The 24773-nt window shown below is 41.5% G+C and overlaps 1 protein-coding gene and 1 non-coding gene across 2 annotated transcripts in view; both read left to right on the forward strand.

The window, feature by feature from the left end:
* LOC126235241 (BUD13 homolog) overlaps positions 1-24773 on the forward strand; it is a 213049-nt gene that overhangs the window by 103987 nt on the left and 84289 nt on the right. The window lies entirely within an intron of this gene.
* Positions 3699-3770, forward strand: Trnaq-cug (transfer RNA glutamine (anticodon CUG)). Its single transcript has one exon. It is a non-coding gene; the product is annotated as a tRNA-Gln (tRNA).

Genomic DNA, 24773 nt, shown 5'->3' on the forward strand with positions numbered 1-24773 from the left:
CGCGGCAACTGCTGAAATCCTCCAGCAGACGAGGAGCGTGCTCACAGACGCAGACAGGGCGTTGCTGACAGAAAATGTCGACGTGGATGACATCAAAGAAACGATGAGGACCAGCGCAAGAGGAAGAGCACCCGGCGCCGACGGCATCCCGCTCGAGTTTTACCTCGCATATTGGGACGTGCTAGGAGGGCAATTCACGGAAATGGTGAACGAGATACTCGATAGGGCGGAAATTCCACCTGGGCTGACCGAAGGGACCATAACGCTCATCCCTAAGAAGAGAGCCGCCCGCCGCATTGAAGAGTTTCGTCCGATTACGCTCCTCAACGCCGACTATAAAATAATAGCCAAATGCATCGCAAACAACTTGAAATCGGCGATGAGGAAAGTCATCAGTCCGTGGCAAACATGTGCGGTACCAGGGAAAAATATATTTGACGCCACATGCACCTACAGGGACATAATAGCACAGGCAGCCACCACCAGAAGCGCAGGTGCCATAATTTCGGTGGACTTCAACAAAGCCTTCGACAGGATCGACCACAAATATCTCGTAGAGACACTAAACAGACTCGGGTTTGGGCAAAAGTTCATCGCAATCATCCAGAAGATACTAAGTACTGCGAGATCGACAGTAATAATCAATAGTTGGAAAACAAAACTGATAAAACTGGACAGATCCGTGAGGCAAGGCTGTCCATTGTCAATGGCTCTATTCGCTATAGCACTGGACCCGCTGCTGCGGAAACTCACAAACGACATCAGAGGCTTCTCCGTAGGAGGCAAAGCAGTAGCATGTATAGCCTACGCTGACGACCTAGGCATCTTTATTGAAGACCAGGAAGATATTGGGAGAGTAGAAACCATCATGAATACATTTCAAAAAGCGTCAGGCGCCCAAACCAACCCCAGAAAAACAGTGCTACTGCCGATAGGGAATCAACGACTCAAACCAGACAGCCAATGGTATAAAATAGCAGAAAGCCATAAAGTTCTTGGAATATATATACAGTCTTGTCCACTTAGAATGGCCGCATACAACTGGAGGGACGTGCTACACACCATAAGAGGCCTCTCCAGACAGCACGCGAACCGGAAGCTAACAATCCACCAGAAAACAGAACTGATAAACACGACGATCCTGTCGAAAGCTTGGTACCTGGCGCAAATCTTAAGCATCCCGACAGAAATTGCGCGAGCACTAACGAGCGCAGTGTACTACCTGTTGTGGCGTCGAAATATATTCAAAGTGGCGCAAGCAACGTGCTCGCTGCCAACAAAAGAAGGGGGACTAGGTCTAGTTGATATAAAGACCAAATGTGCAGCCCTTCTACTGAAACGAACGCTCGCCATCCAGGACAAAAACCCTGACAGCGTCACAGCCGAGATAATTGGAAGATACAAGCCCGCATCACAAGAAGCGCCGGTCGACACGAGACACATTCCCTGCAGAATGCGACACGTCAGGCTGCACTACGCCAACAAAAGTTACGTTCTGGACACCGTGGCGAACCCCAGCCACAGAACAGCCAAGAGAATATACTGGGCCCTCAGGGGGAAGCCGGCAAAAAACAAAATTGAACAAAAACTCCCGCAATACAATTGGAAACAAGTATGGGGGAACGTCTCAGAAAACATGTTGCCTAAACATGCGAAGGAGACATGGTATAAAATAATTAACAGAACGGTACCAACCAACCAAAGACTGGCGGAAATAAAACTCGTCGCAAGTGACAAGTGTGACGTATGTGGCATGACCGACACCCTCGAGCACCGATTCACGTGCGGGAATGCCATCAACATCTGGGAAGCGTGCCAGCAGATGGTGGCCCACATCAACAGAACGGCGCCGGGAAGCATCACAGTGGAAGCAATCACCGCCCCAGACTGCAACCCATTTCCACGACCCAAGCGACTGGCGACTCTCTGGATCCTCGCCATGACGGCACACGCCATCGTAGCGCGGAGGCAGACTGACCGGCTGGCCTTCCTGATGGACCTCTGGGAGGAGAACAAGACGGCCCAGCAGCACAGGCGATACCACGACAACTTCAAAAACTTCCTGCAGATTCCACTGCAGACAGCAATCGCCAGAGTCCTTCCCAGCCTGTGACCCTCAGCACCGCCACCAGCCACCTCACCACACTCACCACAAGAATAACGTGTGCAGTGATAGTGAACAAGTGCAACAAAAAAGATAAAGTGCTTTCTCTTCTCGCATCAAATAGTGAAGTATAGTAGTATAAAGTGTTTCTTCCTAGTGGAATCAGTGACACAAAGTGCTCCTTAGTGGAAAGTGCCAACTACTCATTATTATTAGATATTTGATTTCCTTTACTTTGTGCCTATAAAATTCTATTGATTACTCACACTATCCCTTCTGCTTCTCTTATGTAATATGACAAAATTTTCTCTCTTCTTCAATTAGGTATATTCTGTAGTATATGTAAAAAAAAAAAAAGTTTCTTCCACTTCTGCTCCACTTATCATGGTGACGTTTCCTTCATACTGTCCCACTAAACAGTGTAACTAGAGGAAAAGATCAAACCAGAATACACAATGTGCCTGTGTCATCACAAGTGCATCACATACAGAAACATAAACTCAAATCAATGCAACGATGCCAAATATAAACTGTTATGCCTGTCCTGCAATGTCTACCCCCCTCAAAAAAAAAGACAAATGGCCATGTAAAAGGGTTTAAGGAACAAACAATAAGAGAAAAACGAAAAAGGAAAATATAAAAACGAAAACATATGAAATGACAATAATATTAATCGTCACTAGGATAATAGATTAATAGAATAAAATGTCTTTTTTTAAATGTATCGTTGTTAAAATATTTAAATAAATATATATGGTTACAAAAAAAAAAAAAAAGTTCAAATCTCGGTGGGACCTAAATTTTTCAGACGGTTCTTCAGTTCACACATAAACTGCTTGTCCTTCCTCACAACATAGTTTATATACGGTCGTAATTTGTTGATTTCATGTGCACCCATCTGTCTGAAAAATTCAGGTCCCACCGATATTTGAACTCAGACCGCTGGATTTAAACTCTAGATTGCTTATCTTTACACCATGGGACCACATGCCCTACTTGAGTTTTATCAGTTTAAATAATCGTTGTTTTAAAGTGCTCGGTCACCAAATAAGGAAAAAAGGGACCAAGTAAAATACAAGTTACCGAGGATTTCGAAGATTTAAGTGAAAAAGCAACAAAAATTTTAACAGTCGCAAAAGAATGTCAGAAAGAAATAGGTAAGGACATTTTTTCCAGCTCTTTACTACTTGCATCTGGCTGCGGAACACATCCTTTCTAAAAGCACGCAACTGATTTTGTTAGCAGAACGTAAAGGGATCTCCGACAGACTGTCGCTTGCTCAGACTACAGTTGGTAATGAAATTCTGTTTTTCAAAGAAATCTTTGTAGTAGAAAGCCATTCACATTACAAATTTTTAAAAGTGATTTAAATACTAGTGAAGAAGGCTCTGAAAACGGTGTTAGGTACGAAGAGATTTTGCGGCACTCACGACTTTGGAAGAGCAAAATCTTTACGTAACAAGACATTTTACTAAATGGCGCAAAATCAATCATACATGCAAACTTCTCAGATATCGATCTCTCCAAAAATAGGACAGAAAATTGCGTATATGAAGTACGTAAAAGCTCGACGCCAGATACAATTACGTCAGCAGGTCCCATGGTGTAATGGTTAGCACTCTGGACTCTGAATCCAGCGATCCGAGTTTAAATCTCGGTGGGACCTAAATTTTTATTTCTTATTTTGCATTCGATTCTTTGCATCAACACGTGTATATTCCGTTTATGCTAATCAAATCTAGATACAGTAGAAATCAATTTGCACAACCGTAATATATAGTTGACTCTTTACGGGCAAAACTTGAATAATTGAAGGCGATAACTTAAATAATACAATACTGCACCAGATACTGTTTCATGCACAGCGCAATTTATTCCCATTTTTAAGTGGTGTCGGAGTTAACCTTATATTTGCTCGTATATTATGCCTGCGTGTGTACTGTTCTACTTTTCGTGTCCAGTTGAGTGCTGTCGTACAATGCGTTACAGGAATATATTCTTATTTTTAAGTGTTGGGGGGATGACATTAGTATTTATTTGTATATATGCAGGGCATCACGTACAAGTACTAATGATAAATCGTGTAATGCACGAAAAAAGTAACTGGTGCAGAAGTTGATTATCAGACTCTTTATTGACAATGATCCACGGTTTCGAAAAATACTGTTTACGATAAGAGTGCTGAGCGATTCTAGCTATTAAATACAATCACCATTACCTGCAAGGACGAAGCTGTTCAACGGCTTTCGAAATTTAGAAACAATTAAAACAATGATTCATTTGAACCTATCACGCAACTGATTCCATTTCCGATACACATACGATAACAACGAATATTTATTCAATCTAGCCCGTAAAGAAGATCTTCACGTTAATGGTTTCGGCCAATTTTGGCTATCAACTGACCTGGCGATGTACTGTAGTCACGAAGTGTTACAAAACGATACTTTTCGTGGAAGTTATCGACTGATACAGAAAAGCATTATACCAGAAAATATTGCCGTATTCAAATACATTTACACATGGGAATAGAGCAAATACATCCTGAAATTTTTTTTTATCCATTAAGCTTTAGAGTGTCGTATTTCTCCTACTGGCACTGGTGTTAAAAATTACTCCATCTCAACCTTCAGTGCCAGTCAACATTCCCAAAGATTTTATAAATGTATTCCGTTCTTGCCTTCTCACTCCCCTCGCCACCTTCCGGCACGAGAAAAGGAATAATATTGGTATGTTTGTTTCTTAACGATTGTTTAGACTCTTTTACCCTCGAACATTTTGGTTCCAAATTTAATTTCGTACACATCGAGACTTGCTTTCTCAACAGTTCTGTATATCAAAAGTTGCATGTATCTTCTGTCTTTCGCTGATGTTTTCTTAGCATAAACTGGTAACACATTTCTTACTTTCTTTGGGTTCAGTGATGGTTTTCATTTTCACATATACATTTTATATCGACTGAGTTCATACTTTGTTCACCAATTTTGCTCAGTGTGTGTGTATCTCTCCTGTCACTCGCATTGCAATTTCTTGTCTGAATATCTTTAAATTCTGGTTTGTAGTTAACCCCCCCCCCCTCCCAGAACGGAATCTGAATGAGTCTAGAGTAAATCTAATGTGCAAGTTTGAGAACGTTTTCTGAATGTTTGTGCTGCGTGTATCTGAGGCAGGACCTGGCTATCAGCTCGGTATTCACCTAGTGTGATGAGAGAAACCGAATAAAAACCACAACCAGGCTGGCCGGCTCACTACCCGCCGTCGTTAATTCACGAGGAGGATTCGAACCTAAACTGATTCGCCTCCCGGAGCCCCAGAAGTGGGGCGTTAACGCTCTTGCCTATCCAGTTAGGGGTCTTAATTGAATATCGATTCCATACTGCACATAACATGAATAGTGTCGTCCTACATGGTAACCAAAATCACAATTTTCTTGTAGTGCTGTATGGTTATGATGAAAGTGGCGGTGTTCCGAGTGCTGCAGAATAGGCTGTATACATTGCAGGACGCTGAAACATTGTAGGTATGTTCACTAATTGGTGCACTCGCGGAGTATGCTGAAAAAATAATAAATCCACTTCCTGCCAACAGGTGAAAATATGGCGCTGTAAGCAGCCAGAATGCGATGTGGGTGTAGAAAAGGGGAGGACCTATTAAAACATTGATTATGGATGGTCTGGCACGTTTATTAGAATATGATCTCAAGACACAACATTTGTTCAGTATGGTCTCCCGACTCAGGCACCTGCGGAATCCGTTAACACAACATGATTGACAGTTGCTTGCAGCACATCCAGTGCAATCAGAGCGATATGTCGTCATATGCTATCCTTCAGATCAGATATCCCCACAACCAGGATTCACTTGGATTCAGGTCGGGGGATCTGGACTGTCCAGAGATGATGCGGTCATTCCCGAAGATTTCTTGAAACAAATCTTTCACCTGGAGGGCGACATTCGGAGTATTCCCCTCCTCGCTTGAAAACAGTGGTGTGGACACAGTTGCGTCCTTGTAAAGCTGAAATCACGTGTTGCACAAGGAGGTTCTTATGAAGTGCAGATGCCACTGTACAATTAACAGGCCCGTGAGGTGTCATCTATTGGAAGAAAAACGGACCGAGAGATAAGGAGCTTGTGATACCACACCACACAGTCATATAAGCTGAGTGCGATGGATGTTCCTGCACCACACGTAGCGGAGTAGAATCCCATGTACGACAGTTCTAATATTCCACAGCCACATGCTAGCTATTTTCACGTTTGCCAAAAAACGAAGGGTAAAGTCACAGCGTTGTGGCCTATCTTGGAGCTTCATTTGTTGCACATTCTAAATCTCGTTGGGATACCAGTGTCAAATGCACCCAAAATCTCTCGACCTGTTGACCAGGGGAGAGAGAATTCCCCAACAACTCGAGTACTGGCTGCAGAATTTGAGGTATATGCTGTACGGTCGGCTAGAGGTATATGCTGTACGGTCGGCTATAGCTATAGCAACTTCATCGCCAACTGCAATGGGAATGGATCGCCTCCCTCTCCCTTCTGTACCGACTATTAACATGTTTCTTCAAGTATCTTGATCACATTCTTTAGTCTATTTATTGAAAAGCAGCCTCCTCACAGCTGCTTCTGTCAGCGATATTCTCGCAAGGGCCCGCATCTCGTGGTCGTGCGGTAGCGTTCTCGCTTCCCGCGCCCGGGTTCGATTCCCGGCGGGGTCAGGGATTTTCTCTGCCTCGTGATGGTTGGGTGTTGTGTGATGTCCTTCGGTTGGTTAGGTTTAAGTAGTTCTAAGTTCTAGGGGACTGATGACCATAGATGTTAAGTCCCATAGTGCTCAGAGCCATTCTCGCAAGGCAGTGCTGGCATTGCTGCCGTTCTGATAAAACAACTTTACCAGCGGTGTATGGTACAGCCACTGCACTTCGTACAGAAAACGTCCGCCTTGTTACCCCTTTACACAAACAGTCACTTCACAAACGAAATCAAAAAACATTACTAAGCGACAAACAGCGTACTAATGTCAAAACAGGAAACATTTCACATTCTGATTGCATACACCACCCTATTTTCATCCGGTGACAGAAAGTGGAACTATTTTAGCCTACTCCGCGAGTGCACTGATTAGTGAATTTTCCAGTATCTGCAATGTACACAGTCCTCAATGCAGCACTCAGAACACCGTCAGTTTAATTATAACCACTCAGTTATTGATATTTAGAAGTTAGTTCTGGCGTTTTACTTCCTACTAAAATTTTTGCCAACTTTAGTCAGCTGATGACAGTGTCGACAACTATTTTGCAACAAAAACAAACACATGGACTGTGCTGCCGAGTCTCATGTATCCAACAGTGCTTAGCACTTTCTCTGCAATAACGAAGGGTCGACTCAAATGCAGACTGCACCTATGGAGAAATTACGGACCACGCGGTTTCAATAGCTGCTCAAAGCTTGCATCAAGCTAGCATAGTGTACATTTTCCACGTTGAAACATGATCAGTTTAACGTAGTATAAACTGAAAAAAGAGAACTTCCCTTCTAGCAAAAAATCAGGAGTAGTTTATTATTGCAATTTGTTAATATCAAAATCACATCTGGCTCAGTCATGACGCCATCTCCTTCTACTGCTCCTGCTACTCTTCTACATATACATCTATACCCTGCACGCCACCTTATGGTGTGTGGCGGAGCCGGCCGAAGTGGCCGAGCGGTTCTAGGCGCTACAGTCTGGAACCGCGCGACCGCTACGGTCGCAGGTTCGAATCTTGCCTTAGGCATGGATGTGTGTGATGTCCTTAGGTTAGTTAGGTTTAAGTAGTTCTAAGTTCTAGGGGACTGATGACCTTCGAAGGCATAGTTCTCAGAGCCATTTAGTAAAGGAAACCAAAGGGAATTTTGGAAAGGCAGTTAAAGTTCTGGGGTAGAATAAAACCTTTGAGGTAGATCGACGAATTGTAATTTTAACAGAAACGGCAAAGGAGTTAGAAAATCGATTGAACGGAATGGGCAAGGTATTGAAGAGAGGTTGTAAATGAAAACTGAAACAAGGGTAATGGAACGGCATCGAGTTAAATCTGTTGATGCTTGGGTAACTACATTCGGAAATGAGACGAGTATTGCTATCTGGGCAGCAGAATAACTGACGATGCCACAAGCAAATAATATGCTTGTACTGGCAATAGCAAGAAAAGCTTTCCTGGAAAAACAGAAATGTTAACATGAATACAAATTCAAGTGAACGAAGTCTTCTTTCGTATTATTTGTGAAGAGTTTAGCTCTGCTTGGAAGCTGAGATAAGTTGAGATAAGAAGAGAATAGCCAGCCGTGATGGCCAAGCGGTTGTAGGCGCTTCAGTCCGGGACCGCGCGACTGCTACGGTCGCGGGTTCGAATCGTGCCTGGGCATGGATGTGTGTGATGCCCTTAGGTTTAAGTAGTTCTAAGTTCTAGGGGACTGGTGACCTCAGATGTTAAGTCCCATAGTGCTCTGAACCATTTGAACCCAAGAAGAGAATAGAAGCTTTTCTGGTGTGCTGCTCTACGGACATATCGCGCGACCTGGTGATGGATTTGTACGAGCTGTTTTATATGAAACGGAAACAAACATTGAACCATTTACTCAATCCAATATTAGTGACGGGAGTAAAAATTAAGCAGAATGCGAGAAAGATATTTACAGCGCAATTCAAAGAGTGCTGTACTCACAAGAAGTCAGGTACACAATGCGATGAAACCAGCTTCTTGTCAAGTCATGTCAGATGATTTTCAGGTTTTCATCTCTTCTAAAGCACAATTATTTCCATTTGATAAGGGTCACACAATCGAAATTGCAATATTGTGTTTAAGAAATAAATAATTCTTCAGCCAGAAGGCGATCACGACGTCACAAAATTTTCCACGATTGTGAATGACAATTGCGAGAAGTTAATCTTAGTTTTTGATTGAGATTTCTTGAATATATTACTTTACAAGGTGACAAGAACGTTTCCAGCCACAAACTTCACCGTTAAACTACGAGGCTCAGCCATAAAGTATAAATGAAAAATAGTATCATCTAATACTCGTATTTCGCAAAGCAACATTACGGATTTTCACGGCAAATTTCCCCATATTCGAAAATAACTGCCAGGCCACTAGGAGCCCTATTGTCGTTCTCTGTTTCCGTATAGTAACATTGGCCCAAAAAGTTTGTACATCCATGGAGTGAACGTGGTCCACTGTACATGTTCTCAACATCAAACGGGGCAAGTCAAGTGATTTTGGGGCTTCAATTTGCAGTAATGGCAAAACTTGAATATTACAAGTATTCGGCTTATTTTATGTGCGTTTATGCACGTTTGAGTTTTAGTAACAGCTACTGTTGTTGCTACGGATGTAAAGAGAAGTTTGTGAAAGGAGGGCCAGACACTCTTCATAGGTATGTACAACAAAGTATAATTCTGAAGATCATACTGATATGAAGTACTTTATATGTTGAAAAACATTGAGACAAGGTAATATATGTTACTTCTCTATGAAAAGCAAAAGAAAGAAAGAAAAATAGTAATGGAAAATCAGGTGGTACAAATAGCTTACCGAGTACACTGCAACAGTTTCACAGTTCCAAATCCGTTGCTTTATCGCGACACTCCCGCTTCTTCCACTGTGTCATTTTAACGACATTAAATACAACAGAGATTCAACTATATGAATAAGTGCAATAGATAACGTTGTTGGCTGTCACTTGTTACCCCGCTACCGAAAAAACGTAAATCAACTGCTTTCCACATCTTTGAAGCTAATTTGATATGACCTAAAATGCGCTGATCCGAAATCACTTGGTTTGAACTGCAGCAAATGATGATGTGGACAGAATTCTCGTTCTGTGCATCCGAATGCTCACTTCATAGATATTTATTTACACTCTACGGGTACGTCCCCAGACTGCACAAGTGTGAGCAAACCACAAAACATTTTTTTAGCTATTGCAGTAAGCACTGTTTTGAAGCTTGTGCTGTAGAAGTAGAAATTAATAGTAAGTTGATAGTAACATTCACAATATACTGGGATCCAGCAGGTATTTTATTTATGAAACAAATTTACGCAATTTGAAAGTTTTTCAGTTCCAAACAGAATTAACTGGACATTTTAAATTAAACGTTTAGGGAATATTTATTCTGCAGCATATTTAAGATGCGCTTCATTTCATATTACTCTCCCTCATACACTTAACAAAATTTGTTCAAGCCATCAGAGCTGCTTTTCACAATAAAAAAAAAAAAACTGGCGAAGAATACCTCCTAATGCAAGACACCGTTTTATAGTTCTACAATTACTCAGACATGCTTCAGTGCTATATGCAGTGCGATTTTTGCTATTTTCTTTCTGAAAAATTACTGTTGCATGTTAACCTCTCGTGTAAGTTTTATGCGTTCTTGTCTCAAAAGTATTTGCATTTGCAAAAGAGGCGGCTATTAATACTAACAATCACCTCTTTTGTGAATGTATATACTTTTAAGATAAAAATGCATATGACTTGCGCAAGAGGTTAACATGCAACAACATTTTTTCAGAAAGAAAGGTACGGAAGGTAGGAAGATCAGGATTTAAAGTCTCGTCGACAGCTATACCATTAGTCGGAGCATAAGCTCGAACTGTGTCAATGTTAGTGAAGAAAATCGGCCGTGTCCATCTGTCTTGGTAGTCTTTAGAGAAATCACGGAAGAAATAAAATAAACAAAAATCCCACTGCAGATGGCACTGAAACATGTCTGGGTAATGGACGAAGTATAAAACGGTGTCTAACATTAGGGGGGAGTTCATCTCCATTTCTTTTCTAAGCAAGCACACAAATACGAAGCGCTACAACATCCGAAAGATGGCTATTCATAAAGACACGCGGAGCCTTTAAAGCCACTATGTTAACATCTGTAGTTAAACTACAACAGTAATAACTGAAAAATGAATTGAGTATCTTATGATGTACTTACGAAATACAGACTTGGTGTTAATGAAAAACGTATATCTTTTACATAGCCTACAGTTCCCAAGAAAAGCGTTCCAGAACATATATAATCGAATTTACACCCCCTTTTTTTGGCTTAATTTATTGGAAATATTAGCAGACATACGAAAACAACTGCCGATGCTACTACACACAGCAGTTCATTTTGCGTTGCAGAACTTTATGATACAGTGAAGTTTAAATGCGTATTGAAATAGTTTTGTAAATCGCTCCTGTGAGGTTGTGTCGAAGCAAGTTACCGATTGGAGGTGATTTCGCCAGCGATTTATCGGTCTTTTTTGGAAGGCCCTTCAAGAGAATGTTTACGCTGCAGCGTCGCGAATTGCAGATCATCCTATAGTGGCGCATTTAACGTGTTGCTGTGTTGCCGTCCTAGCGGGTCGATGAGATCCGCGCCAGATGAGGTTAGTTTGCAGCTGCTGCATGTGTAAGCTAACACCCGAACAATAAAACGCCAGCTTCCATGTAATTGTAACTCGTAAAAACGACGAACTGCGAGCAAACTATACAATTGCCAAATACCATTTAGAACAATCCGTCGAAAGTATAATTAGTATACGGCAAAACTCCGTTAATATGCGTCACACGTGGATCAGGAAAAGAGCGCAAGTCAGGGAGGAAAACTGTCTCAAACATCGGATATTTTATCTGCGTGAGGTATATGAAAGTTCCGAGATATTAGGGATTCCGCCGTACAACCAAAACATTGAAACGACTCAGGCCAATACTCACAGTAGGTCGTCCGGCGATGTGTCCTCGCCTCTCATATAAGAATTTGACGTTTACAGTTGACTGGAGTTGTCATCCTTCGTTGAGGTGTCAATCAACAACAAAATTCTCAAAACCATCCAAACGATACATTTTTTTTTCTTTTTCTTTAGTGTAATACCATTTCTACATCCCGCCAGCTTTCTGCAATCACGTCAGGCAGTCGGTGGATAGCATTCTAGTCCGCTGATAACCAGAAAATCTGTTTTTAGCAATATATACTTTTATCTGGCTCAAAAACGCTCTATGGAGTTCAAGATGCAATGGTTCGGTGATAATCTAACGACAATGGGACCGCACCGTTTGCCATTTCATCTAAAAAGAACCAATGTGCAGTGTGAACAATTTGCTTATGTAATTAAAGGTTAACTATAATAGAATGGACATTGACTCCCACTTCTAGCAGTCATTTTGTAATGTCTCACGTTTTTCAATATTTTCGTGATCCTGATTCAAATCTGATGGTACTGTAGGCCTACGGCGCATTGTTCACAACACTGAAGGGTTTAGTTACGTGGTATATCTTTGAACCATTTTCGAAAGACTTCTTCAGCGTTCGTGTCTTTATTGCAATTTACACGTCTTTTAAATTCGAAAATCAAATGAGCACTCTCCATAAAATCACTGTTGCTACATACAATAATCTCCCAATTTTTCCCGTCGGATTCCTCCTAACATGTGACTGGCCTACGGGGAAGGCTTGTCCTTTGTCAGTCATTATATTTTGCAGTTCATACTTTTTGCGTCTCAGGTTCTGCTAAACCGAAGTGTTATTAAGGTAATAAACAACATATTTCTCGCCTCTGAAATCTTGAATTTGATTAAGATAACGCCTCATCCACAAAGAAGTAACATCTCTGTTATCACGTTATTTCGTTTTTATTTTCGCACTTAAAATCACTATCTCTCATTAACTTGCACAAAAACAACTTCTCTAAAAAGTTGGCAGATTTTTATCATTGTTACCTTCCTTACTGCAGGCGCTTCATTCCTGAAACGCATGCACCTCCGACCGAGCGGCACATTCCAAATGCGATTGGCGTCTTCTGTCTTGCTTTGAGTGGACACTTTACTGGGTGATATTTTTCTTACTCACTCGACTGAGAAACACCGGAAAACTCTTTATGTTACTTCTGAAGTCTGCCGTACGCCTAGCGACCGGTATTTTTCTTTTTAAAGATCTTTCGAAAATATGAAGCACAATAATTATGTTTGTTACCGGTTATTAACAACTTCCCGCACATAATTTTAACCAAAGAACACGGAACAGCTTCACGCATTTTCGCAGTCACCAACAACAAGACAACAGGGGCATGACTGGCTCGACAGGAAAGCAACTGTCGAGTAAGATATGAAACAAGAAGTACATGGGTGAAACATTTAGCACAGTGATTAGGAAAAACACTTACGACTTGCATTGCTTCAGCGTGCCTCAGTGCATCATTCAGACTGGAATAAAAACAAAATACCAAATTATAAGTGGGGCCTATTTTCAATGGCGCTACAATACCCGGCGGATGCGCACAGCATGGACGACCAATCGCCGAGCTTGCGTTTGTTTATGAAGCGTTTGACGATGAGCAAGCAAGTCAGCCTGGGTGCCCTGCAGTAGGAGTTTGTTGAATTTGTTCAAGGGAATGCCGGCTTCTGTTTCTTGTATACAAGGCGGTATTATTTGAAAAATTCACTACAGAGCTATCCGCATTCTTGCCCTTTGGCTAAACTGCCTTTTCTTAGCCGCCAGAAGCAGTAAGACTTCGAGCATGTTGAGTACTACAGTCATAATCTGCATGCCAGTTTTGCAACGTGGAAGAGGGCAGATAGTAGTTAAAAAATCTATCTGTACTTAATTATGAATCTATCTGTAACGCACATCACTTCTAACCCAGCCACTGGAGATGGACAAGCATCCCCGAGGCGAAATGCACTTTCCTTCTTAGTATAACTAATAAAGAGCTGTACTCGTATTTGGTAGGATGGAAACTCAGACCCCCAGCAGGAAACTCAGACAGGCTTCCGGTAGTTATGGAAATTCTGAAATCAGCTCTATTCGCTATTCATTCCAGAAGATCTACTTCCGTCAGACGCAAAACCGTCTGGGGAAGTCAGACAATTTACCTTAATTACATTTCATTTCTTTCTCTGAATTATTTTGTGATTTTTTAGCTCCAGATTCTTACAATTTTCTCGGCTACACATTTCCTCAGTAAAGTTGTTAAGCAATCTCATTGTCTAACACAAGTTTGTATTTAAATCTTTGATATTTCTCCCATAAAGTTCACTTTATAGATATCACGTTTGATAGATTTTCACGAATTATGTTTGTTAATTTTACTTTAAAAGCCTCTCAATAAGTTTTCCTGTTTTTTTACAGTTTTCCTTCCTATTTAATCCTATTTTGCCACTTTCATCTTTGAAAAGAATACTTGATACCTTTAAGTAAGTGTTGATAAAAGTTTGATAAAAATTTCTGGTATAATTTTTGATGAAATTTTCTTGTGTTTCTATAAGCTAGAATTTTCAAATGTTCTTTTGATTTTTCAGATTACTTTTGATACTTCTTTCCTTTGTTGTCTGCATTTCTGAACTGCTCTAGATGTCCTCCTTGTATTTTTGAACATCTCCACTACCTCCATTTTTGTGCTCTTTGTTCCAGTGCTGCTTCACACTCCTTGTCCCCCCCCCCCCCCCCTCCCCCCGGGTCCTCTTTTTATTTTTGCCCGATCCTAATGTTTTCTCTACCGCTTTAGTAATTTGTACCTGGAGTTCTTAGACTATGGATACATACAGACTAAGCTAGTACCTTCTGCTACACCGGATGCTAAAGGTATGAGGTCATCTACGAAACTTAGGTAATCGACTACTTACTTGTTCTTTTTGTAACCTATTCTCAGTCTAGAGTCATATGCATTTTCGTCTATTCACTAATAACTTAATAAAGCAGGCATTTAAAGAGAATTGGGAACAGACCATCTCCTTGCCTAAAACGTTCTGATCTTGAAGCTCCTTGACTGTTGTCTGAATTTTACTTTGGATATCGTGTTGGTGAATATTGCTTTCATAAGGTTTAAGGCCTTGCTCTAGGCCTCTGGAAGAGGGAGTGTCTGTCAACCTAGTCGTAGGCCTTTTTGAAGATTTCTACATAAGGTGAGGCTATTTAAGTTGTCTGTAAGGATGGTTTTCAGGCTCTGTGTCTGTTTTGTACATGATCTTGACATCCTGAATCCCTCTTGATACTGTCCAGTCCTGTGAGTAATCCCATAGAGAAGATTATATAAGTCACTGGCAGGAGGTCAACGTCTGACGTCTCTGTCTTCTTGTGTAGAACATGGATTATGACACAGGTTCAGTCATTTGGAAGTCTTACTATCTCCCAGGTCTCGGCAACGATGTTATGAATAACCTGCATTGAATCGTTCCCTAATATCAGTGACGCCATTATATGGATGTGTGGAGTAGGCTGTATCGTTCTACATACATAACAGTTTTTACCGTGATGTTGCTTGATAATGCTCAAGGGAGCGAAATTAGCTAATTGCTAAATTACGAAATGAAACGTTTATTTCAAAATAAAACAACAGCTTAATCAAGAAAAGGTCTTCTTTCAAGAGATATCCTCTTCCCCTTCCGTTCAGTTAGATTTGAGTTCGGAAGTAATCATCTGGATCTCCTCTTTAGGTGGTGGAAGGCTATCCAGCTTAGTAAAGGTCATAGGGTCAAAGTGCAATTCCCCTGCAGCTTCCCGCGAGTTGAGTTCGTTGAAATATTCTGCTAGTGCTGCCGTGCAATCATGATTATTGAGTTTCTATTCCCCGTCTGGCTTATGGAGGCGACGTGTCTACGCTGAATAGGGAGTTACTGCGGTTTGATAGCTTGATAAAGCTCTCGCGTTGCTCCTTTGTAAGCGCCTGTCCACTTAGTCGATGGTGTTCTTATTGTACTGCCTCTTGGTGTTTCTAATGATCTTGGCTGTGATTTTCCTGGTTGTTAGGACGATCGCGTAGTCAGCCATGTTCTTATTATTGTTTCATTTGAGTTATGTCACTTGCTGTTGTCCACCACTGATTTTTGTTCTTTTGGGCTCTGGGATAGTAGCGGCTGCCAGATATACCATGGCCTTCTCTAATTGAGGCTAGTGCTCTTTACTCTTGCTAGTTAGGGACTTGGTGAAGTTGTTATCTTGCAGACGGGCTGGATTGAATCTCGAAACTACTGGTTTACTGCGGTTGTTATTTCTGCGCTTTGTGAGCGGGTAGAATTTTCTTTGTCAGTACCGTTCTGAATCAATGTTGCTACTTCTCAATAGCTTCATTTTAAGTACTTCCTTGCTGCTTTCCCTGCTAACGGCGACATGATCTAGTTTAAAGTCCCCTAACATAAGAGTATCATGGAGAGCTGCATCAAACCAGTCTCAGGACTGAAGACCACAACAACAACAACAACATACTGTTGTGATATCTCTGTGTTTCGGTTTTCTGGGGAGATCTTACAGCTCAGTAGATTTGAGGACCAAGTCGCAGTTTCTACACCTGTCCATCAGTCACTTTCCATTTCTTGTGTTCTCTTGTGAGCATTGTACTCTCCGATTTTGTCCTTTGAAACTCCTCTGTTTTCCAGTCTGGGCGTTAAAGTTTTCCACTAGAACAGCTGCATGACGTATTAAAATCTTATCCATTATTTTCTCTAGTTGTCTCCAAAAGTGTTCTACTTCTTCAATATCCTTCCTATTTATGTCTTTTGTGGAAGCAAAAAAGTTAGAGATCGCATATTATGCTTTGTTGAGAATTTTAAATAATTTGGTAGATGTTTTGCCACTTGTAGATAAGAAGTAGATACGGAGTTTACCAATCTGTTGTTGACGAAGAAGCCTGTACGTAGGTGAGGTCTCTGACCTGGTTGTCCTTTGTAGACCCTGTGAGTGCATCGCATCTTCATCTGTAAATTTAGTTCCTTGGAGTGAATTTATTACTATGTTGTATTTCGTGAGAAAATTTAATGCATGTTTCAGTTTCCCTGTCTAAATGAGGCAACTGATGTTGGTTGTTGCCACTTAGATAATACGTTGCTTATTCTTTCATAAAGCTGCAGACATCCCAAAATCTGTAGCCCTGCTTGCTCCACCATTTGTGAGTTGATTGATTATCACCTAGGCTATCCGTTCCGTTAGCCGTTTGCTCCATGTTACCTGTATGTAAGCCATGAAGCCACCAGCATTAATCAGCTTGGCTATCTAGTTTTCTGCTGGGATTGGTTACCCAGGTGCTCAGCTCGTGTAGATTGCATCTTGGAATTGTTGTGAAAATGGTTCCCCTGCTGAGTCCAACATGTTCTGGAACGAAGATTGGTAACTACGCATTTCACCACATTTTCCAGGGCTAAGAGCTCTTCCCAGGTCAATTTCTGGAACCCTTCTTGTTTGCCACCTCTAAACATGTTTTCTAATAATTTCCAAGCGCCTGGGTTTGCAGTCAAGTTAATGTTGTCATTGTTCTTTGCATGATATTTCACGACTTTTCTAGTCGTCTTCGTCAGGTGTCGAGTACAAGTTACGTTGCTCGCTGTTTAGACTCCAACGACATTGCGCTGAGATTAGATTAGATTCAGTTGTCGTTCCATTGACCCAAAACTGAGATAATTCTCTTTGGTGTGGAAAATATCAGGAAGTATAACATAAAAAACACAGAACATTTGAATATAATATTCCCTTCCTTGGCCATTTGACTCAAAATATACGAATACATTAAACTAGAACTGCTAATACGTAGGTTGGAACTTAAATAGTGGCAACATTGCTGTGGAGACGCTATGCAATGGAATCTACTATTGTCGCTGACAGCACACGTTGTTAACATACCTACCTACCTTACCTCCGAGCAAATGGACTCGCCCGTCCCACGTCACCGGCTCGCACAATCGAGGGACACAGTCACTTGTGAGCCAGCGGTCCAACGTAACAGCGTCACTATGTTTTCGAAACAGGAACAACGGAACTAGATCAAGATTGAATGTGCCAGAAGTCATACAGCACGACAGTGTCATCAAGGCCTTCAGGAGGCGTGCTACGAATTGGCATTGCCGTCATAACAGTGGCACGTTGGTTCAAAAAATGGCTCAAATGGCTCTGAGCACTATGGGACTCAACTGCTGTGGTTATCAGTCCCCTAGAACTTAGAACTACTTAAACCTAACTAACCTAAGGACATCACACACACCCATGCCCGAGGCAGGATTCGAACCTGCGACCGTAGCAGCAGCGCGGCTCCGGACTGGAGCGCCTAGAACCGCACGGCCACCACGGCCGGCAGTGGCACGTTGGGTAAAAGCCTTCAACGAAGGTCGGCAAACAGTGGGAGACTTGCATCGGCCGAGTCGTCCTGGTGTCTCAGAAGACGAAGTGCATACTGTTACCGCATTAGTGGACAGTGATCGACGCCATACTATTCGTGAGCTCGCCCACGAAACCGGATGCGTTACGACGCTGCTCAGACGCACAAGGAGCGCTATAAGCGCGAAGGAGAGGCTTTCTTACGCCGTATTGTAACACTGGATGAGACATGGGACACATCATACGAGCCAAAACTGAAACGCCAATTCAACGAACAGCGTCATTCTGGGTCGCCGCGAAAGTCGAAAGTGCGTCAGAGCCCCAGTGTGGTGAAAGTTATGGCGATTCTCGTGTACGACTGTGATGGTGTTATCCTAACGCATTACGGTCCTCCACGGCAGACCGACAATGCACAGTATTACTGTTAGTTTTTGGAGCACCACCTGGGACCACCTTTGTGGAAGAAGAGGCGGCACTTTCTGCGCAACCCACCCATCATTTTGCATACAGCGCAAGCTGTGGCTGCTCTGTTCGGTCGATGGGACCTGGCTTCAGAACTGTTCCAGAGATTCGACAGGCAGTAGACCGCTCCATTCGCACCATCAACAGAACAGGCTCTGCTAACGGTATACTACGCCTTCCACATCGCTGGCAACGGGCTCTACACAACGCTGCTGATTACTTTGAAGGGCAGTAACAGGTGCAAACATGTAATTCTTTTGTATCGGTTGTGAATAAATAGATGCCACTATTTAAGTTCCAATCCTCGTATTTACAAAATCAATATACTGTCAGAATGAAACATAGTTATGCACTTCTAATAAATTTATTACACACAAAATACCTAATCTTAACTATTGTGACCAAGTGCTGTCAAAACTAAGTTGGTCTAACAGTCCTAGTTAAGATATTCATCTACAGAAGGAGCTGCCTACCAAAAAGTCTTTCAAACTCTATCTAAACTGTGCGTTATCTGAAACCGAGTTTTTAGTGGTTGCTGGCAGTTTATTGAAAGTGTGTCTTCCTGTATGTTGGACTCCTTTTTGGACTAAGGTAAGTGATTTTAGGTCTTCATGTAGATTGCTCTTATTCCTGATATTGGTACTATGTAATGATCTATTGGTTGGAAATAGGGACATATTATTTGCAATAAATTTCATTAAGGAATAAATATACTGAGAAGCGGCGGTGAGAACACTCTGTTCCCTGAACAGGTTTCTACATGATGTTCTTGAATTCATATCACAAATGAATCCTAATATAACTTAAAAACTTTTACTCAGTATGATGAGTTACCCCAAAATACGATTCCACATGAAAAAGTAGAATGAAAGTAAGCAAAATCTGCAAGTTTTTTTCCATATGACAAAATAGAATGAAAGTAAGCATAATCTTCAAGTTTTTTATATTTATATCTACTTCATCTGACATTATTCACAATGCAAATACAAACTTGTTGAGGCGCTTCGGCAATTCTGTGGTATGCCCATTCCAACTGAATTTAATATTGAGCTGTAATCCCAGAAATTTAATACTGTCACCTCTTCTGTCTGCACGTCTTCATATGTAGTACACATGCTTGAAGGAAATCCCTTCCAGATTCTGAACCGCATATAGTGGGTCTTTTCAAAGTTTAATGACATTGGATTAGCTTTAAATCATGGAACCTTGAGGAACACAGCATGTAATTAATTCCCAATCGGATGAAGACTGATTGCTTACCCCACAGGTATTTCACGACGACACCCTTTGTTTCTTGTTAGTTAGCTAAGACTTGAACGATTTTGCAGCAGTGCCAGTGACACAATATTCTAATCTACTTATGAAAAAGCTGTGATTCACACAGTCAAAGGCTTTTGACAGAAAATGCCAGTAGCTTCTAATTTGTTACCTAATGAATTAAGTACATTCTCACTGTATGTGAAAATTGCTTTTTTATATCAGAACTGTTAAGAAACCCAATCTGTGACCTTGACACTACCTTATTTGCAGTCAAATGCATAAGAAGATGCTTGAAGACAGTCTTTCCAAATATTTTTGAAAAAGCCAAATGTTCTGCTGATAAGAGATCGATTACATAAATAACTTAAGATAGAACTCAACTCATGAGAACACACTTTGATTAACTTCGTTGATATTTTATCACTACCACTAGAATACTTTGCTTTTAAGGATTTTATGATTGATACTGCTTCTTTGGGAGAAGTGAGTGCCATTTCCATTTTATTAAACTTATTTGTAGAGACTGGTCTCAGATATTCCGCTGCACTATTTCCTGAACCTGATAATCCCAAGCTGTCGCTAACAGAAACAAAGTACTTGTGTGTTTGCAACACAACATGCACTTTTTACAAATGTCTCTTTTATTTTTATAGCTATTTTGTTCCTCTTCCTTTCTGGCCCCACCTACCTCTGTCTTCACTATATTTCATACAGTTTTAATTTTGTTGCCTGATATTTAGTATCTTTTTCTCATAATAAAGCTGCTTTTATTCCTGGATTATTTGCGTCAATATTTTGCGGTTTTCTTTGTAATGCAATTACAATGCCAACATCAGAGCTGTTTATAGATAGTAGATACAGTTCCCTTTTTGTCCCACATGATACCTCTACAGCAAAACCAACGAGACTTGTTCATTTCTCCACTTCCCATGCCACTATCCCATCAACTACTTTAAAGAAACTGAAACAACCCTCAAACCACACCCTGGAACTAACAATCCTATGGCAAGTCATATAGCAGGGTGTTATAATTAAACTTTCCCTATTTAACATGTTATAACACAGAAACTAATTACCATATGAGGACCACACTTGATAGCTTTAATGTCAAGGACATGGGGAGCAGAAATAATGTAAAATCAATTCAAGTGACACACTTTTAATGTGCTGCTACGGTACATCACACCATCACATACCGGTACCGTTACTGCTACAAAAGGGGCTCAATATGACGCCCATTAGTATCCAGAAGAGTCTGAAAGCGCAGGATTGCATTCTTCATAGCAGAAGGAAGCATGTCCGTAGCTCTCTTGATATCCTGCGCTTCAGATCAGCACATGTGTGAATGTTCCCCTGGTAAACCCTGTCCTCCAGATAACCCCACAGCCAGAAATCACAGGGAGTGAGATCAGGTGATGGTGCCGGCCAAGCATTTGGAAACGATCGGCTGATAATTCGATCGTTTCCAAATGTGTTTCGGAGAAGCTGGTGAACTTCACTAGCGGTGTGCAGTGGGGCCCCATCTTGCATGAAAACTGTTAATTGAGTTCAATGCGTCTCTCTCCTGTAGGGCTGGTATAACATGCTGGCGCAGCAGTTCAAAAAAGAATGGACCAATGATGAACGTAGATGTGAAGCCACATTATACGGTGACACATCACTATACAAAGGAACTTCATACACAGTGACTCTAGGTGAAGATCTCCACACTTGGCAATTCTGTGTGTTCACCTCAACCGTCAGAGAAAAATGAGCTTCTTCTGTTCATAGGATGGTACATCCACTGGTTCATCAACTTCAATCCTTGCGAGAAAGTGGAGAGCAAAGTCAACACGTCGTTGTGCCACCTGTCGTGCAAGCTGCTGTACGACATGAATATTTTACGTATACCAATTGGGAATGGTTGGAAGCACCTTTCGAACAGTGGACCAGAGGTGTTCAACTTTTGTGACACAGCACACGCACTGCCTGATTATCGGAAACTGCGCGTTGTCTGCCATAGCAACAGCGATTTCATCCACCACCTGTGGTGCACCCAGTCGTCGGCCTCTTCCCGGAGCGACGCCCGGTTCTCCAGTTGATTGGAACTACTTCATCATGCTCCGCACAGCAGGTGGAGAAAGAGGGCCCTTCAGTAATCCCTTCAGCCGGCGATTTTCTCGTAGTGCAGCTGCAACATTACTGTTGGTTTGATAATAGAGCTTCACCAATAATGCCTTGCTCCTTTAGTTCAAGCTCATGTTGACACGTCAACAAGTGCACTGCGACTGCTCAGGTGTGTGAGACTATGGATCACGATGACGGATCATGGAACCTGGGATCTATAATTGGAACTAGTCGGTGGCGCTGTGACGCATGGAAATCATGCACCCCATACTCTGGACATTAATGCTACCAAGTTTGGTACTCGTACGATAATTAGTTTCCGTTACATAGGGAAAGTTTATTTATAACCACCTGGTACTTCTCACTCATGGTAAACAAATTTAATCTTTAGTCTATATTACACGAGAATAACTTTCTAGACTAGTCAATTAACACATAAAATTTCTTAGAAAGGATAAGCCTACAATTTGGATACTAATTCAAAAGTTCCAAAGAAAAAGAAACGATTAAGTCTGTAAAAAAAGAAGCGATTAAATCTGTATTGTTTACGTGACGAAACAAAGGTAAATAATGAACGAACTGAGCCTACACTACATGAACTTTTCACTTATTTACAAACTTTTTCACTTTGGCTACTTACGATAGGGTCAAGTGGATAGTGTGTAAGAATATACCAACAACACAAGCTGTACTTTAATGAAATAATTGCATAACTTACTGTATACGGTAATGTAAACAAAACTTAGGCCAAAATTCGCGCGTATGAAATGTTTTATTTTTCCGAAAAATACACAAATAAAAGAGAAACCTTCAATACGTACTTTGCAACAGGTACAAACTTACTTATTTATGATATAATATTGCCTTAATTAATTGTTATTACACAATTAAACACTTATCTTTATTAGAGTTCTAAATGTACACGACTCATCAACAAAAGATCTTGTAAACAAGTATAACCTCGATGTTGAGCGCTCTAAGTGACACATTCCAACGACTTTGTGATGTTCACAGTTTGCTTGGAGTTCAAGCAGCGAACTACTAAATGCGCACTCAACGCCTGACAAAGACAACTACGGAAGTTGTTGAAATAGATATAAAGAAAAATGAAAACAATAATGGCTGCATATCCGAACTACTGGACATCATTAATTAAACCGAAACATCCTGAAAGATAAAGTATTTCTTAAATGAGCATTCTTTGAGGTGTTTGGTCTACAGTTAACACACGAGTCTTGCAACATGCATTCCTTCATTTGCAGAACTTCAAGATATAACACTTACGAAAAGTTGCTATAGAGACACCAATCTAGCAACAGGGAGCACCCTTTTCGTCCATATGACGGCAGCGGCGACTCGTGGTATGGACTGCACGATACACTTAAATGTTGGGGAACAGTCCCAATCCACGACCACTCGAACTCCGCGCACAGTTAAACGACACCGGGAGAGTTAAGTCTACAGACTCCGCACTTTGCTTAGAGGTGTTCGAGATGTGCTCAGTAGTACATATGGCAGGTTACTTGGGTGGGTATAAGCACTTTCTGGTCGTGTAATGTTCCTTAAACCATTATGTCTCAGATTGGGAGCGACTGGCTGGTGCATTGCCCTGCTGGTGGACGGGCCGCATGTGAGAGACTGTATTGGACTGTAGACTGCCGTAATTTTCGTCGTTAACAGGCGATGAGAAACGCACCAGCATCTCCAAATCATGCAGAAATTCCTTGCAAGGTTAAACGGCGCCTTCTTCAAGCGGGACGCAGTATTTTATGTGTTTTTCGAAGTATTCATTGGAGTGCACTGAGACTCGTCATGCCATGCTGCCAATACAGTGTTTAATGCCCATGTTGTCTGTGCCGTCTGATGGACAATAAGCAGAGGCACCTGTGGGAGGTAGGCTGTTTTGGATGGTATGGTTGTTCACAGGTTGATACTGTCCAGCAATGAACTGATACGTGATATGCTGACCCCACTGTTACGGTCTATGATGGTCGATAACAACGTTTGTGAGCAACACGTAGCTCGCCACACCAATGGTCTGTGGTGGAAACAGCTTTCGCCGTCTCGAGATACGCAGGATACATGCTTAACACAGTAGAACATGACAATACCAGTACCTGCACGACCTCGGATACAGTCTATACGTCTGCCAACCATGATCTGGGTGCGATCAAATGCGCTGGTTTCGCACAAAAAAAAGGTTCAAATGACATTCTAGCTCAAATGACATTCTAGCTCATTGAGGAAGAGTGTAAGGGACTTGACCATTGAGTTATCAATGGTACCATCCCAACATTCACCGTAAGAGTTTTGTGGAAATCATGAAATCCTAAAACAAGTTGCTTGATGAGGATGTCGACGGCTCTTTCAACGGATTGTATACCAATGTTAAACGTAGCGCTACCTCGCTCTATAAATATTGGATTTTATGCCTCTGTAAGAAAATCTGTTGCTAGCTTTCAGCGATTTATCATTGACGGCTGCAGGCGGAAATAATAGTCGCCTATAAAGTTGCGACAACACTGAGACGTTGCCATAAGGACGTTACAAAATCACGTTACGTGACTGGTTGAAGCAGGTACAAGATGCTGCCACGTTCACCCTTCTGCAACTGTCAGGAATCTTCTTACACCGACTCCACTATGGGGGCGAGGCTAAATGTGCATTGTATGTTTTCACACAGCCCCCTAGACCCTGAAGGGAAATTTTCTGAGAAAAAGACGCATACAATGGTCCTTTCAACTCTGTCTT

The sequence above is a fragment of the Schistocerca nitens genome, chromosome 2 (genome assembly GCF_023898315.1).
Source record: "Schistocerca nitens isolate TAMUIC-IGC-003100 chromosome 2, iqSchNite1.1, whole genome shotgun sequence".
Classification (NCBI taxonomy): Eukaryota; Metazoa; Arthropoda; class Insecta; order Orthoptera; family Acrididae; genus Schistocerca; species Schistocerca nitens.